The sequence below is a fragment of the Salmo salar genome, chromosome 03 (assembly GCF_965601325.2).
Source record: "Salmo salar chromosome 03, fSalSal1, whole genome shotgun sequence".
NCBI lineage: Eukaryota > Metazoa > Chordata > Actinopteri > Salmoniformes > Salmonidae > Salmo > Salmo salar.
Window position 1 is genome coordinate 8,850,128 of NC_138293.1, and position 19,134 is coordinate 8,869,261.

The 19,134-nt window shown below is 41.7% G+C and overlaps 1 protein-coding gene across 2 annotated transcripts in view; it reads right to left on the reverse strand.

The window, feature by feature from the left end:
- LOC106597086 (anion exchange protein 2) overlaps window positions 1-18,883 on the reverse strand; it is a 60,641-nt gene extending 41,758 nt beyond the window's left edge. The window contains exon 1 of one of the 2 annotated variants that reach the window (XM_014188325.3): window positions 18,620-18,883. The gene's annotated coding sequence lies outside the window, so the exon portion shown is untranslated. Of the gene's footprint in view, window positions 1-12,520; window positions 12,902-18,619 lie in introns of those variants that run through there. The other variant, XM_014188321.3, reaches the window with a different exon arrangement.
- Between the last annotated feature and the right edge of the window lie 251 nt (window positions 18,884-19,134).

Genomic DNA, 19,134 nt, shown 5'->3' on the forward strand with positions numbered 1-19,134 from the left:
CTCTTTTGAACACAGTGAAATGCAGTTATAATGAGGTATCGCTAAGAATTCTCAGTAAAACAAATGTGGTATTCTTATAACACGTTTTACAATGCATTGTAACTGCATTCGTACTGCACATGTCAGCGTTAAGTGAAGTGTTGACATCTCTGACTACCTATTTTTGACTGTTTAAAGCCCTTAGAGAGCAGGGGCCTCATTTATCAAAAGGTGTGTGCACACAAAAAAAGACTCTAAACCAAGCATGCCCCAGTTTTCCCAGTAAAGTGTGCACATCTCCAAGTATACCTCAGACCATGCGTACTTCTGGTGGTTAATCCATTGTATTGTTCCCTTAGGAGAAATGGATGTGGTTTGATGCACAGGAAATCTAATCATTTTTTAAAATGTGGGCCTAATGATAACAGAAATGCATTTACATTTAGTAAGGAGATCTCAGAGATCTCAGAGAAGCATGGAGCCTAATATATTTATTTTACTTTTATTATAAAAATATTTGACAGTATGGGTAGGCTACAGTAATGCTGTGCTGTAGGAGCACGACATCATAGCCTATTAAATCTCAGCGCCACCAAGGCAGGAGTTATAAACACAGTGTATTGATAACAAATTAATGAACAACAATTCATCTTCTGTATTAAAGTGATGTCTGAAGCATTTACTTTAAAATGGCTCAAATAGACAATCAATCAATGTTGCAGAATGCGCGGCCAGTGTTTGGGACTCGCTATAGGCGGCATGCATTTTAAGTTTGAAAAAGTCACTGCAAAAAATGAGCACATTCTGCCCACACTTCTACAGAAATGTGATCAAACTTGCCATTGCACTTCTCTTTTAGGAACTATCCCAGAATGCGCGGCCCAGTTCCAACATCTACAACCAGAATGCGCGGCCCAGTTCCAACATCTACAAATCGTACAGCAAATGAGGGCGTTTTTGTTACCATAAAAGGCGAATAGAGTGCGTTTTCACGGTGGGGTTGTAAAACTTGTTCATGAGCGCACAAATACAGCAGCCTGTGTTTCTGATTTATCAATGAAAACATGCATATATGTTGCGTGCAACAGTGATAAATCCCAATCATTTGTAACGAAAGGAAAATCCTGGAATCTCCACGTACGCCAGAATTTAGTGAGAAATGTTGATAAATGAGGCACCAGAAATCTACACAAAGGGACCATGGTTATTTCTGGCGACGACCCTCAACCCCTGGCACCACCTCCTCCCTCATAGAGACAAAGAGCTAAAAGACTCTGCATGGTCAATCTGACTTCTGCAGTGGGCCGTACAGCATTTACTGTGATAGGGCCTCTGTAGAAGTCAGGGCTTTCATACTTCTTACGCTTCGCGGAGCAGAGCAGGGCTGTTGTGAAGGAAGTTGTCAAGGAAGTGAGCTTGTGTTTATACAGGAACCTCCCGCCCCTCACCTACCGTCAACCAATCATGTCAAAGCGGAGCTATACGGAACTATACGGAGCCCTCCGCATTGTTACAAAAATTGTGAGGTTCACCGTATTCGGCGTACAGAGCTCAATTTTGGCCTCTGCAATCCTCTGGAGGCTCTGCAATTATGTCACACCCTCCATACGAAGCCTCTGGACAGCATTGCTGGATAAAGGATAAATCAGATATTAATCATATAAAATCAATAATAAAAGCGCTTAGTGGAAAAGAAAGCTCCAGATTCGCCAGCCAGCATTTAAACAATGAGAATGGCAAAAGGGATGAAGGAGATTACCACGCTGTACCTACTCTTGCCTTTGTTGTTGATGTGGGTCGGTGGAATGTTAAGGTCAATCCATGGTGGATTTGTAAGCGGTGGGCCGGGTTACTGAAGCAAAGCGCTACACGGTCCATGTTAGGCAACCTGCCAGGAATTATGGGGTTAAAAATGGGTGTGTGAAAAGATTAGCATGATTGTTTATGCAACACTAGTGAGCGTATGGATAGAAGACCTTAGCTACACGTGTTTGATCAGACTTGATCAAAGTTTTGGCACTGTAGCCATTCACGGAACATAAGGTTGTTGGAAAGTGACGTGTACTCTGAGATATTTGATAGGCCAGGAGGGACTCTACTTTAGAATTTAGGGCATAAGGGTAAAACGACCAGCCTGGTCTCATAGACTAGAAAATATAAATCCGGGACACTGAAATGAATATGATATGTTACGTTTGGGATGGTTACATAAGACAGAAGGTTACTTAATGTAAAAATGAAAGGAGGGGGGTTGGTTGGGTGGATTGGTTAGCGTAAAACGCGAACATCTAGCAACCCAAAGGTTGCTTGTTCGAATATCATCACGGACAACTTTAGTTAATTAGCAACTTTGCAACTACTTACTACTTTTTTGCTACTTTGCAACTACTTAGCATGTTAGCTAACCCTTCTCCTAACCTTAACCCTTTAACCTAAATCCTAACCCTAACCCTAACCCTTAGCCTAGGTAATGTAAGCGTTAGCCACCTAGCTAACGGTATCCACAAAAAAAATGAATTTGTAACATATTATACTTATTGCAAATTCGTAACATATTGTACAAATTGCAATTCAAATCAAATTTTATTTGTCACATGTGCCGAATACAACAGGTGTAGACATTACTGTGAAATGCTTACTTACAAGCCCTTAACCACCAATGAAGTTCAAGAAATAGAGTTAAGAAAATATTTACAAAATAAACTAAAGTAAAAAAGTAAAATAAAAAGTAACAGAATAAAATAACAATAACGAGGCTATATACAGTACTGAGTCAATGTGCGGGGGTACAGGTTAGTCGAGGGAATTTGTACATGTAGGTAGGGGTAAAGTGAAAATAGTCCGGGTGGCCATTTGATTAATTGTTCAGCAGTCTTATTGTTGGGGGTAGAAGCTGTTAAGGAGCCTTTTGGACCTAGACTTGGCGCTCCGGTACTGCTTGTCATGCAGTAGCAGAGAGAACAGTCTATGCCTTTGGTTTTTTAATTGAACCTTTATTTAACTAGGCAAGTCAGTTAAGAACATATTCGTATTTACAATGACAGCCTACCCCGGGCCAAATCCTAACCCATACAACGCTGGGCCAATTGTGCGCCACCCTATGAGACTCCCAATCACGGCGGGTTTTGATACAGCCTGGAAACAAACTAGGGTCTGTAGTGACACCTCTAGCACTGAGATGCAGTGTCTTAGACCACAGTGCCACTCGGGAGACTAGAGTCTTTGACAATTGTTAGGGCCTTCCTTTGACACCGCCTAGTATATAGGTCCTGGATGGCAGGAAATTTGGCCCCCAGTGATGTACTGGGCCGTACGTCTTACAGTCAGATGCCGAGCAGTTTCCATACCAGGCGGTGATGCAACAGGTCAGGATGCTCTTTATGGTACAGCTGTAGAACTTGTAATTCTTAACATATGAAATAGATGATAGAAATTGCACAAATTAATGCATACCATACAAAACATATCATTATAAATGGAGGGAGACAGATTTACATTTACTATGTTACTTCTACCCCTGAGTCCAGGTTGTAAACCAGTGTGCTGTTTTTTACTTCTTCCTTACAGTTAAGAATCACCTTACATTTGCATGTACCAGGAATTTGGCCTGGTGAAATGGTGTTGTCACAATATACAGAATATACACAATAACTGGAATACACTAAAAACTACAGACTAAACTGTAAAACTATGTGTATAAACAAGACATTTTTTAAGAATGATGTGTAATGGGGGAAATATATACAGTTGAAGTCGGAAGTTTACATACACCTTAGCCAAATACATTTAAACTCAGTTTTTCACAATTCCTGACATTTAATCCTAGTAAAAATTCCCTGTCTTAGGTCAGTTAGGATCACCACTTTATTTTAAGAATGTGAAATGTCAGAATAATAGTAGAGAGAATGATTTATTTCAGCTTTTATTTCTTTCATCACATTCCCAGTGGGTCAGAAGTTTACATACACTCAATTAGTATTTTGTAGCATTGCCTTTAAATTGTTTAACTTCGTTCAAACGATTTGGGTAGCCTTCCACAGGCTTCCTACAATAAGTAGGGTGAATTTTGGCCCATTCCTCCTGACAGAGCTGGTGTAACTGAGTCAGGTTTGTAGGCCTCCTTGCTCGCACATGCTTTTTCAGTTCTGCCCAAATTTTCTATAGGATTGAGGTCAAGGCTTTGTGATGGCCACTACAATACCTGGACTTTGTTGTCCTTAAGCCATTTTGCCACAACTTTGGAAGTATGCTTGGGGTCATTGTCCATTTGGAAGACCCATTTGCGACCAAGCTTTAACTTCCTGACTGATGTCTTGAGATGTTGCTTCAATATATCCACATAATTTTCCTCCCTCATGATGCCATCTATTTTGTGAAGTGCACCAGTCCCTCCTGCAGCAAAACACCCCCACAACATGATGCTGCCACCCCTGTGCTTCACGGTTGGGATGGTGTTCTTCGGCTTGCAAGCCTCCCCCTTTTTCCTCCGAACATAACGATGGTCATTATGGCCAAACAGTTCTATTTTTGTTTCTTCAGACCAGAGGATATTTCTCCAAAAAGTATGATCTTTGTACCCATCTGCAGTTGCAAACTGTAGTCTGGCTTTTTTATGTCGGTTTTGGAGCAGTGGCTTCTTCCTTGCTGAGCGGCCATTCAGGTTATGTCGATATAGGACTCGTTTTACTGTGGATACAGATACTTTTGTACCTGTTTCCTCCAGCATCTTCACAAGGTCGTTTGCTGTTGTTCTGGGATTGATTTGCACTTTTCTCACCAAAGTACGTTCATCTTTAGGAGAGAGAACATGTCTCCTTCCTGAGTGGTATGACGGCTGCGTGGTCCCATGGTGTTTATACTTGCGTACTATTGTTTGTACAGTTGAACTTGGTACCTTCAGGCATTTGGAAATTGCTCCCAAGGATGAACCAGACTTTTGGAGGTCTACAATTTTTTTTCGGAGGTTCTTGGCTGATTTCTTTAGGTTTTCCCAGGATGTCAAGCAAAGAGGCACTGAGTTTGAAGGTAGGCCTTGAAATACATCCACAGGTACACCTGCAATTGACGCAAATGATGTCAAATAGCCTATCAGAAGCTTCTAAAGCCATGACATAATTTTCTGGAATTTTCCAAGCTGTTTAAAGGCATTAAAGGCACAGTCAACTTAGTGTATGTAAACTTCTGACCGACTGAAATTGTGATACAGTGAATTATAACTGAAATAATCTGTCTGTAAACAATTGTTGGAAAAATTACTTGTGTCATGCTCAAAGTAGATGTCCTAACCGACTTGCCAAAACTATAGTTTGTTAACAAGAAAGTTTGAAAAATGAGTTTTATTGACTCCAACCTAAGTGTATGTAAACTTCCGACTTCAACTGTATGTAAGCGTCAGTCCGTGGTAGAGTGCAAATTGGTAGGTGTGTACAATAATGTGCAGAGAGTGCAAAGAGCAATGTACAGTTCTAGGATGATAGTGCAAAGTCCATGAATGAGAAGACCATCATGGACCAGATAGCCGGCTGGTGAGGCGTGCGGGAAGAGGCTGTTCAGGTGGCAGGTGGTTTTGCTCCTAGATCTGTGGTGGGAGGATACGCTGCTCCTAGATCTGTGGTGGGAGGATACGCTGCCTCCTAGATCTGTGGTGGGAGGATACAGTGTTCCCTAGATCTGTGGTGGGAGGATACGCTGCTCCTAGATCTGTGGTGGGAGGAGACGCTGCTCCTAGATCTGTGGTGGGAGGATATGCTGCTCCTAGATCTGTGGTGGGAGGATATGCTGCTCCTAGATCTGTTTGTACTCTTTATTTGTTCTCTTTTCTACATTGTAGAATATTACAAGACATCAAAACTATGAAATAACACATATGGAATCATGTAGTAAACAAATCAAAATATATTTTATATTTGAGGTTCTTCAAGTAGCCACACTTTGCCTTGATGACAGCTTTGCACACTCTTGGCATTCTCTCAACCAGCTTCACCTGGAATGCTTTTCCAACAGTCTTGAAGGAGTTCCCACATATGCTGAGCACTTGTTGGCTGCTTTTCCTTCACTCTGCGGACCATTTCAATTGGGTTGAGGTCGGGTGATTGTGGAGACCAGGTCATCTGACCTTGGTCAAATAGCCCTTACACAGCCTGGAGGTGTTGGGTCATCATCCTGTTGAAAAACAAATGATAGTCCCACTAAGCGCAAACCAGATTAAATGGCGTATCGCTTCAGAATGCTTTGGTAGTCATGCTGGTTAAGTGTGCCTTGAATTCTAAATAAATCACTGACAGTGTCACCAGCAAAGCACACCCACACATCATACCTCCTCGTCCGTGCTTCACGGTGGGAACCAGACATGCGGAGATAATCCGTTCACCTACTCTGCGTCTCACAAAGACACAGTGGTTGGAACCAAAAATCTCAAATTTGGACTCATCAGACCAAAGGACAGATTTCCACCATTCTAATGTCCATTGCTCCTGTTTCTTGGCCCAAGAAAGTCTCTTCTTATTATTGGTGTCCTCTAGTAGTGGTTTCTTTGTAGCAATTCGACCATGAAGGCCTGATTCACGCAGTCTCCTCTGAGCAGTTGATGTTGAGATGTGTCTGTTACTTGAACTCTGTGAAGCATTTATTTGGGCTGCAATTTCTGAGGCTTGTAACTCTAATGAACTTGTCCTCTGCAGCAGAGGTAACTCTGGGTCTTCCTTTCCTGTGGCGGTCCTCATGAGAGCCAGTTTCATCATAGTGCTTGATGGTTTTTGAACTGCACTTGAAGAAACTTTCAAAGTTCTTGCAATTTTCCATATTGACAGACCTTCATGTCTAAAGGTACTGATGGACTGTCATTTCTCTTTGCTTATTTGAGCTGTCCTTGCCATAATATGGACTTGGTCTTTTACCAAATAGGGCTATCTTCTGTGTACCACCCCTACATTTTCACAACAACTGACTGGCTCAAACGCATTAAAAAGAAAAACAATTAAAGAAATCCACAAAAAACTGAAATATCACATTTACGTAAGTATTCAGACACTTTACTCAGTACTTTATTGAAGCACCTTTGGCAGTGATTACAGACTCAAGAGACTTCTTGGGTATGACGCTACAAGCTTGGCACAAGTGTATTTGGGGAGTTTCTCCCATTCTTCTCTGCAGATCCTCTCAAGCTCTGTGAGGTTGAATGGGGAGCGTCGCTGCCCAGCTGTTTTCAGGTCTCTCCAGAGATGTTAGATCGGGTTCAAGTCCGGGCTCTGGCTGGGTCACTCAAGGGCATTCAGAGACTTGTCCCGAAGCCACTCCTGCATTGTCTTGGTTATGTGCTTAGGGTCATTGTCCGGTTGGAAGGTGAACCTTCACCCCATTCTGAGGTCCTGAGCACTCTGGTACAAGTTTTCATCAAGGTTTTCCATTCATCTTTCCCTTGATCCTGACTAGTCTTCCAATCCCTGCCGCTGAAAAACATCCCCACAGCATGATGCTGCCACCCCCATGCTTCACCGTAGGGATGGTGCCAGGTTTCCTCCAGACGTGACGCTTGTCATTCAGGCCAAAGAGTTCAATCTTGGTTTCATCAGACCAGAGAATCTTATTTCTCATTGTCTGAGTCCTTTAGGTGCCTTTTGGCAAACTCCAAGTGGGCCATCATGTGCCTTCTACTGAGGAATGGCTTCCGTCTGGCCACTCTACCATAAAAGCCTGATTGGTGGAGTGCTGCAGGGATGGTTGTCCTTATGGAAGGTTCTCCCATCTCCATCTCCGCACCTTCCTGACCAAGCCCCTTCTCCCATGTCTGATCAGTTTGGCTGGACGGCCAGCTCTAGGAAAAGTCTTGATGGTTCCAAACTTCTTCCATTTAAGAACGATGGAGGCCATTGTGTCCTTGAGGACCTTCAATGCTGCAGACATTTTTTGGTACCCTTCCCCAGACCCTTCCCCAGATCTCGACAAGATCCTGTCTCTGAGCTCTACAGACAATTCCTTCGACATCATGGCTTGGTTGTTGCTCTGACATGCACTGTCAACTGTGGGACCTTATATAGACAGGTGAGTGCCTTTTCGATCAATTGAATTTACCACAGGTGGACTCCAATTAAGTTGTAGAAACATCTCAAGGATGCTCAATGGAATTTGCAAAAATGTCTAAAAACCTGTTGTTGCTTTGTAATTATGGGGTATTGTGTGTAGATTGATAAGCAAAAAAAGCATTTCATAGATTTTAGAATAAGGCTGTAACGTAACAAAAATGTTTTAGTATGTATGACACCTAAGTCGGCTTATATTCAACTAAATAGCATATATATATTTCAGTATGTTTGACACCTAAGTAGGCTTATATTGAACTAAATAGCATATATAATACCATATATATTTCAGTATGTTTGACACCTAAGTAGGCTTATATTCAACTAAATAGCATATATAATACCATATATATTTCAGTATGTTTGACACCTAAGTAGGCTTATATTCAACTAAATAGCATATATAATACCATATATATTTCAGTATGTATGACACCTGAGTAGGCCTACAAAAGAGAAGTGGAAATAGAAAACTGCAGAATAATATATTTTTGTTCTCTTCTCCCCGGCTCCTCTCCATTACCGGTATGACTCAAGGTAACAGAGGACAGTGACTCAGCAGCAAACCACATCTAATATTCAGGCACTCTGGGGCAGACTTACTATCGGATTGTGAGCCCTGATGCAAATGTAAAATGGCCTAAATATGGGTGCAATGGATTGAAAAGCATAACTGCTTTGATGGTTGCCGATGAGAACCACTCTTAGAAAGTCTATTCGCTCCATTCATTTCATTCTCGTTCATTCTAAGTGTTCCTCTGGTCTACACTATTTATTACCCATCATGCTCCAGTCAAAATAGAGTTCAATAGTGTTGGCAACCACTAGGGCATTTTGGAAATAAGGCCATGACCTCATAAGGTCTGCAGTACATGTCATTCCCACCATCTTGAGTAATTGACATTGCCTGGTTTGGTCAAAGTTGATCAGAACTAGCTGACTGGCCTAGCTTGCCCTCTATAATTACTTGGACTGGATCCCAAACTGGCCCTTATACCCTATATAGTACATTACTTTTGATCAGCGCCAATAGGGCTACAGTGCATTCGGATCCTAAAACTTTTTCTACATTTTGTTACGTTACAACCTTATTCTAAAATTGATTACGTTTTTTTCCCCCCCTCATCAATCTACACACAATACCACATAACGACAAAGCAAACAAAAAATGTTTTTAGACATTTTTGCTAATGTATATAAAAAAAAAATGAAATACCTTATTTACATAAGTACGTAATGTATAAAGTAAATCTTGCCGTTATAAAATATGCGTAAAAATATAATTTTTTTGGTTTGTGTAACCTAGGCCGTTGTTCTCAAAGTGTCGCAGAGGTGGAGTGCTGGTCCAGTTTTTCCCTTTAGATCCTAATTACATGGACGGGGGGGGGGGGGGGGGACCTGATCCTAGATCAGCACTCCTACTGTAAGACACTGAAAATACGGCCTAGGTCACACAAACAAAAAATCTAATATTTGAGCATATTCTATAACGGCAAGATTAACTTTATAAGATAAGAGGTTTGTATTTTCAAAAATTAGAGGCTGGTATGTCTATAGACTAGAAAGGGAAGTGACACGAGCCTACCAGACGAGCTGCATTACTTCTATACTTGCTTCGAGGCAAGTAACACTGAAACATGCATGAGAGCGTCAGCTGTTCCGGACGACTGTGTGATCACGCTCTCCGTAGCCAATGTGAGTAAGACCTCTAAACAGGTCAACATTCACAAGGCCGCAGGGCGAGACGGCTTACCAAGACGTGAACTCCTGGCAAGTGTCTTCACTAACATTTTTAACCTCTCCCTGTCTGAGTCTGTAATACCAACATGTTTCAAGCAGACCACCATTGTCCCTGTGCCCAAGAACACCAAGGTAACCTGCCTAAATGACTACCGACCCGTAGCACTGACGTCTGTAGCCATGAAAGGCTTTGAAAGGCTGGTCATGGCTCACATCAACATCATTATCCCAGAAAACCTTGACCAACTTTAATTTGCATACCGCCCCAACAGATCCACAGATGACGCAATCTCTATTGCACTCAACACTGCCCTTTCACACCTGGACAAAAGAAACACCTATGTGAGAATGCTATTCATTGACTACAGCTCAGCGTTTAACACTATGGTGCCCTCAAAGCTCATCACTAAGCTAAGGACCCTTGGACTAAACACCTCCCTCTGCAACTGGATCCTGGACTTCCTGACCGGCCGCCCCCAGGTGGTAAGGGTAGGTAACAACACATCCACCACACTAATCCTTAACACGGGGGCCCCTAAGGGATGTGTGCTCAGTCCCCTCCTGTACTCCCTGTTGACTCATGACTGCATGGCCAGGCACGACTCCAACACCATCATTAAGTTTGCCGATGACACAACAGTGATAGCCTGATCACCAACAACGACCAGACAGCCTATAGGGAGGAGGTCAGAGACCTGGCTGTGTGGTGCCAAGACAAAGGAGATGATTGTGGACTACAGGAAAAGGAGGACCGAACACGCCTCCATTCTCATCAACGGTTCTGCAGTGGAGCAGGTTGAGAGCTTCAAGTTCCTTGGTGTCCACATCACCAACAAACTAACATGGTCCAAGCACACCAAGACAGTTGTGAAGAGGGCACGACAAAACCTATTCCCCTATTCAGGAGATTGAAAAGATTTGGCATGGGTCCTCAGATCCTCAAAAAGTTCTACAACTGCACCATCGAGAGCATCCTGACTGGTTGCATCACTGGCTGGTATGGCAACTGCTCGGCCTCTGACCGCAAGACACTACTGAGGGTAGTGCGTACGGCCCAGTACATCACTGGGGCCAACCTTCTTCCCATCCAGGACCTCTATACCAGGCGGTGTCAGAGGAAGGCCCTAAAAATTGTCAATGACTCCAGCCACCGAAGACATAGACTGTTCTCTCTACTACTGCACGGCAAGCGGTACCGGAGCGCCAAGTCTAGGTCCAAGAGGCTTCTAAACAGCTTCTACCCCCAAGCCATAAGACTCCTGAACAACTAATCAAATGGCTACCCAGACTATTTGCATTGCCCCCCCCCCCCCCCCTTCTACGCTGATGCTACTCTCTGTTTATTATCCATGCATAGTCACTTTAATAACTCTACCTACATGTACATATTACCTCAATGACCTCAACCGGTGCCCCACATATTTTGTTTTTACTTAGCAGATATTTTTTTTATTAAAACTGTATTTTTGGTTAAGGGTTTGTCAGTAAACATTTCACTGTAAGGTCTACACCTGTTGTATTCGGAGCATGTGACTAATAACATTTGATTTGATTTGGCCATTATCATTCACAACGATTTCCCTTTGCTGAAGTAAGACACAATGTGGCTTTACACAGGTGTAACGTTGAAGTCTCCGTAAATAGCCGATATCATGGGTTAGACACCATTTGTAACTCAAGACCTTTATCATTCCTCTCTTCTCAAAGAGAGAAAGAGAGAGACAAATAGAGGGATTGGTGGAAAATGTATAGAAACGAAAGAGACAGGTGTTACCTCACAAGACAAAGACTACATTGAGAGCTCAGTACAAACTGAAAGCTGCATAAGGACCTGATTTTTCATCGCATCCCCCTCAGTACATGTTGTGTGTGTTAATGGCAGAGAGAAGAAGAAAAAAAACGACCTCACTCAACAAAAAAGTTCATGCAGACTCAAGCTACTCAGCTGGAGCTCATAGGCACAAAACGGAGAGAATTCTGTTTTACCGTCCAACAGGAAACAGTCATAAAAATGCAGGAACACTTCCCGTTTTTTTCTTCTTCTTCTTTCACTTCACTCAACAGATAGGACCCCCCCCCCCCCCCCCCTCCAATTCCTTGCATGCGTGACTGATTCACACACAATGACACGCCAAACTCTACCAAAACCTCCTCTGTGTCTCCCTATGTGACATGATAACATTACAACTGCTTATTAGAGGCTTGCATTTACAAAGGACAGAGGACATTTCTTCTTCTTCACAAGGGACACCGAAACCCAAACTGAGAAAGACAGCAGAGTTTAAGGGAATAAGGGGATGGCGATGCATACATTTAAATAATTTAATTTATTCAGAGCAACTCTCCTGGTAAGTGTCGTTACAGCAAGGGGCTTCAACCGCAGCGTAACAAGCATAACTGGAGCAAATCTCTACTAGAAAAACATTCACAATGCTACAGTTAATGTATAACACTTTTTAAAAAACTGACAGTCACAGAAGTGAGTGAAGTCTGAGCTGTGTGTCTGTGAGCTTGCAGTCCACAACGTAATCAAGGTGAGTGGAGACAATGAACCCGACTGACGCAAACAGAGGGAGGGTGTGTGTGTGTGTGTGTGTGTGTGTGTGTGTGTGTGTGTGTGTGTGTGTGTGTGTGTGTGTGTGTGTGTGTGCGTGTGCGTGTGTGTGTGTGTGTGTGCGTGCGGAGCGGGGGGGGAGAGAGAGAGAGAGCCCGACAGAGCTTACCTCGGTGTGCTCACTGCAGAGAGCTTCCTGCAACCGCAGACATCGTAGTGCAGAGTCAAAACCCACTGTGAATTCAGACAGGCAAGGAGAGAACACAGAGAAGAGGGAGAGGGGAGTGTGTGTGAGAGGGAGAAAGGGAGAGGGAGTGTGTGTGAGAGGGAGAAAGGGAGAGGGAGTGTGTGAGAGAGGGAGTGGTGAATGTAAGGGAGAGGGAGAGGGAGTGTGTGTGTGAGAGGGAGAGGGAGTGTGTGGGAGGAGAGGGATTGTGTGTGTAAGGGAGAGGAAGAGGCAGTGTGTGTGTAAGGGATGAAGAGAGAAGCAGAGCAAGAGAGAGAGCGAGGTTGACTGGTTGGTTCTGTATTACTGGCTCGGCTCTGTACACCCCCTAACACAAGCACACACTCTGCCCTGACACACACACACACACGCTCTACACTCACAACCATTGAGTACCAACTAATGTTTTAAACCCTCCCCCAACTTCCATTCCCCTCGATTGGGTTTCCTCCTCTGACAAGCATGTGACCGTGGGAGATGACTCGACAATAAGCCCCCCCCCCGCGCACACACACACCACACACACACACACACACACACACACACACACACACACACACACACACACACACACACACACACACACACATTGTTAAACACAGTGTGAAACATGACACAGTGACACACATGCCGAAAGACACTCTCTACAGCCGCTATTCACAATCTGACAATGACCTACATATTTACAAAATGTGGACAAGGTTCTATGCATAGTAGATCCTGATTCTATCCCACGAGAAAAACAATTACAAATCATATACAATGAAAAATAACGTGATTTGAAATAGTTAAAAACTATTACTCAAAGGTATAACAACAAACTTTAATTGATTCATTCATTATTTTATACCAGGTGAAGCAGCTGAGAACGAGCCATCTTAAAAAAATAAATGACACACACAAGAAACATTTAGGTCACTAAAAAGGTTACAATCCAGGAAAACTGAACACCTAGCTATATAACATCAATTTGATACATTTTTGTATGATCTAAAGTGTGTTTTGACTCAACACTTGAAATGAATGCACTTGAATGAAATATGACTTGACGCCTATAAGGCTGTGCAAGACATTGAACTTTCTGTCACCCCCCAACTGAGCATAGCCAATGTCAACTCAATGTGACAGGCCTATTTGTTCATTGGTGCGAAACAAGGTTATTATAGTTTGGTGATGTTTATATTCATTTTTGTTTCTATAGGTTTAGATTTTTATTTGAAATTCAGTTTAGTTTTCAGAATTGATTTACTCGTTTATATTTAGTTTCAGTTCAATAAAAAAAATATATAATAATCTTTTTCGTTTTTTATATTATTTGGTTTCAGTTTTAGTGTTAGGGATAGAAAGTAGCCTATATGCGTGGGAGGCTAGGAGCCAATAATGTGTTGTAGGCCTATAGCTAGAGTTGTTTGTGGATGTCACTTCATGCCACTGTGGGGCAGTAACAAGATGATATAGTCATAGGTTTGGTTAGGTTTCAATTATAAATCAATCTTAGGCCGCATTCCAGAGCATAGACGTTGCTGACTACCTGACGGATCTGACAACGCCTGGATGAGTATTTAAGTATCAGCTAACCTCATCATATGTTATAGCAATCTGTCAGTCGATGACACAGTCAATGATGTGGCACGCAGCCATTGGTTGATGCATGCAGTGTCTGAGCAGTGGAATGCAACCATTGTCTGCTTATTGCCAGAAAAAATTGCCTGTGAGGCGTACCGCTCTGGGGCACCCCCTCCGCAGGGCGAGGGCAATAAGAATTGTTTTTTTTACGGGTCTCTCTCTTTCTCTACTGTCTCTGCCGGATTTCTTCCCTGTTGTTAGCTAGTGATAGCAAACACGATCTATTATATTGACAAGATGTTCAAGTAACCGTTCTAATCAAAAATACATGTCCTCAAAGATGGAAGCCAGGCGGAAGGAGACAAGCCATTCTAGCCAATGAGAGGGCAGATACGCGTGTGAACTACAGTTTCCCCGAATGCCACTTATATTACTTATATCAGTAAATGTGTAACAACCTAAACATTACTCTCTATCTAATCAAATAAGCCTCGCATAATTTGACACTCTCTAATACACCTCTTATCTTGCGGGGACAGATTTTAAGCGGAGGTAATCCTCTCGCTTCGCCTCATTCCTCTCTGGTGATAGTGACAGTGATGCACATGCTAGGCTTATTTGAAACATTGCCATTTACTGGCAGCATTGCATTTACCCGCCAGAATCAGAAGCTCGAAAACCTCATTACAAAAAAAAGCTTGCAAACCCCATTCGATTTTTGCCCCCCCAAACAATAACAAAAGTGTTACATAATTTCTGAGTTTTATTTTTTGTTTGTTTTGCAACCAAAAATAATATTTTTAGTATAGTTTTTAAAATGTTTTCCTTAATTATTTGATTTCAGTTTACTAAATTGTTTTTTTCCCCCGATTTTTTTTAAAATTACTATAATAAACACTGCTGATGTCATCACATATCACACATATATCAGTTGTATCAGAATTCTAGTTCTAGCTGACATTCCAATCATCTAAAATCAATGACAAATTGTGCCATTCTGATGTATAGGAACTGGGAACAGACGTCAGTTCAACGGTCTAGTTTTGATTTACATTTGATTGAATTGTCAACTAATGTGAATTCAACGTGAAATCAACCAAACATGGTCACCTTGTCATTGGATTTATTTTAAATGTTGGGTAAAAACAAAAACAAATATCCATTACGTTGATGACCTTTTTGCAAATCCAATCAGTAATCCACATTGAATCAGTTTTCCACGTTGAATTTTTGGTTGAAATGATTTGGGGGAGAAAAAAAATGATGATTCAAAAAGGATGATTTGCCCAGTGGGGGAGGGAGGGGGGGCCTCTATGACATCCACCTATCTAGGCTTCTATGTTTATGGATGTCATGACTGACTGACTAGTTAAAGACCAGTTTGTCTCCTCTCTCACCTTGTAAAGAGTGGCCATGATTACATAAATCAATGTCATAACCTAAAAACACACACACACACACACACACATCAGTCCAACACAAGAGCGTCAGTCCAACTCAAACAGTGATAATGAGGGACAATCTTAAACCGTGAGAGTGGTTTCCATGGTAATAGACAGAGCCAAGCTGGTGCCACTCAGGGCAATGTGGTCAGGGCATGGTGCTCCATTACATAATACGTGTGACCAAAGGGAAAGACAACATCATCAGCAGCTATAGTATTTTTAACTTGACCACAATGAGCAATATTAGCATTTCTTGACCACTTCCTCATGTAACCCCATGTATCTTCCCTGTTTAGCATGTATTACATTTCATGCCCAAATCATCTAAAAATAATTTTAAACCAGTTCATTGAGTAACACAATCCAGATTTTGGCATGAAATGTAATAGATTGAAGGAAATTACATTATCCGGTCATGGCGGAATAGAAAAATGGCTACCACTGTGGCTGTTTTTTTTTTTAATAGCTCCATTTTGGAAAATGTTCAGGACCCCAAACTGTGTGTGTGTGCCAAGTTTCATGTTTTTATGAAAAAGTGAACGATTCCACCCCCAATTTGGACATGTCGCCTGAACTATAACAGTGTTTTTCTTCAGCCTCAAAAACAATCAATGGTATAATAACTTATCTCCTGTGTAGGCCTATCACCAACCAAAACAACAGGCATTATCCAAACCCACAACACTTACATGGACATCCAAAAGGCTTTGTCTATAATCAGGCTATTCACGATTTCTAATCCACAACCGCACTATAAAACAAATTGCAGAGGCATGGTCAATATTTCATGTTTTATGGTATACTAATTACTCATCTATGTTGCCAAGTTACTTTTTTTAAGATACATGCGCAGGGTAAGTAAGCATGCATAGATTCCAAAATGAGCATGTTTTAATAGTGTGCAGTCACATTCTCCAGTGCGTTTTTTTTTTTAAACTTGAAAAGACGAGGACTGGTGCAATTCAGCATGGCAGAAGAAGAATGACGTTCATATTCTCACGGAAAACCAGGCAGTACATCTTGGCTTGAAAATTCATACAAATAATGTCTGTGGAGGGAATGTTAAACCAGATAAAATGTCACAATTCTTTGTCTCTGGTAATGTTTTTCAGTTCAGCAGATACTGGTTAGCTTTGCATGCTAATGTGGGTCGTCCATAGATACTAACATATGATAACATAATGAAGACCTCAATCCCCTCATTAGTTTCCAATCACTTTCTTGTAATAGTGTAAAACAGGGAAGCCAGAGAGAGAATAAATCTAAAGGAGTGACTCTGGAAGGAATTTATAACTCTGAAAAGTTAATCACAGAAGTGCTGAGTCACTATAATTTATAACCAATAGAGATCCTGATAGTCTCCGACATGAATCAAAATAGAATTATAGAAATATAATTATAGATGTGAATTCTCAGCGTCACAGCTTTTTACTTACCGTACCAAACAGGAAAGGGGTGGGCACTTGGTTGACCAATGAGCATGAGTTAATGCATGGACGTCTCCTCAAAAGCCCAATAGGTGTTTAAATCACACATATCTTTTCACAATTTCCTTAGTTTCTTTTTGCCTTACAAACTGTCCAACAAAACAATGCAATTGACTTTTTTTTTGTTGCCACACCAGGCTTTAACGTAAACCCTTGAATGACTGGTGAATGTTTGATCCCCAGGCAAGTACAGGCTTTTGTGAACCTGAAATCAAGCTCCCTTGTTCATAGGTCCAGAAGGATTTTAGGCACTCAGCAAATTTTTCTCAAAGGACTGCCACACTCTTAGAAAAAAAGGTGATATCTAGAACTTTAAAGGATTCTTCGGCTGTCCCCATGAGAGAACCCTTTGAAGAACCTTTTTTGGTTGCAGGTAGAATGCTTTAGGTTCCAGGTAGAATCCTTTTGGGTTCCACGTTGAACTCTTTCTACAGAGGGTGCTACATGGAACCCGAAAGGGTTGTACATGGAACCAAAAAGAGTTCTATGGGGACAGCTGAAAAACATAACCTGCGCTGCCTGTGGTTCACCTTTATGGGACTCACTTTGGTTTCATCTACACTTAGAAAAACAGAGTGCCATATAGAACCATTTGTCCATGTAGGACAGGGGTGGGCCTGATATGGCCTGCTATCCCATTCAATCCTGCCCGCGGTGGGGGAGTATTCTTTTTGGTTAAAAAAAACACTCCAGGCCACTATTGAACATCTAAAACCAGATAGAAATTATAGTATGCAGAAATTATAATGGACATATTTGTAAAAAAAAAAAAGTTTACTGCACTTTTTCTGGCCCGCAAATTGATGTTGACAAACAAATTGGTCAAAAGGAAATCTGTGCAGCCCTCCATTGAATTTTGAAATCCTGATGTGACCCTTCAGCCAAAACTTTCACATGTGGAAACGTAAAAACGTGTTTTTGGAACACTTCACATGAAAATACGTGCTTTCGGAACACTTCTCATGTTCACGTGAAATTCATGTGGTTTGTCAGTAAGGGTTTGCCCAGCCCTGCTGTAGAACCCCAGATAGAACTCTTTTCGGATCATATTCAACCCTTTTTGGTTCCACATAGAACCCCTGGTTCCAAACAGAACCCTTGAAAGGGTTCTATTTGTAACCAAAACGTTTTTTTTTATCTAGAACCTTTTTTAGAGGGTTCTCCTACAGGGACAAATGGTTCTAGTTCTTCAGTACCACAGTGTTTCGATGGCAAACCTAGCTGAGAAGTTGTCCAGTGTATGCAACCAGACTGACAAATTTCATATCAAGTGTCAACTCCCTCCGTCTGCTGTGTAAATCAAATGCATTTCTGAAAGCGCTATCCGGAAATACACTATCTGCAAATGATTGAATCCCAGCCTTAGAAATAGTCATTTGGGATGCAAGACATGTTAACATGCTAATTGCCATTGAGATTGAGACTGGTAGCATAGCCAATGGAATTGACAGGTGACTATACTTAGTCACAAGCTGTATGTAAAAAAAGGCTTCATATAGTAATGTGTTAGCATCATACACATTATAAGATTACAAGAGACTCACCTCGACATGTTCATTCGTTGTTTTCTTCTCCGCATGCAAGACTATGAAACCAGATCGTCGTTCGGACAAAGTCGTGTACTTTTCTTTTCTTTTTTTTATAAAGAAAAAAAAAATCAAAGAGGTGTGCCTATGAATCTCTCTGTTAAGGCTTTTGATATTGGTTTCGGCAGATCACACCAGTATCTGAGAGGTTCTCCTTTGGTAAATGAGTGATGCACATAGGATTGATGAAAGCTAAAGAGGGCAACTATATATATATATAAGGTTGGGTTCGGCATGTGTGTAACTGTGTGTGAGAGAGAAAGAGCGTGGGATTAATTGGTAAGCTTTTAACTCCCAAGGGAAGAGTCGATAGCACAAGGGGAAGAAAAAAAGAACACAACAGTTATTATCCATACGTGGTCATACTGTCGTGCTCAATGGTACACCAAGAAAAGAAAAAAAAACACCCCTAGGAATGAACTTGAGGTAAATAGTGATTATTCCCAGCACTGTGAGATCCCGCTGCGTTGAGT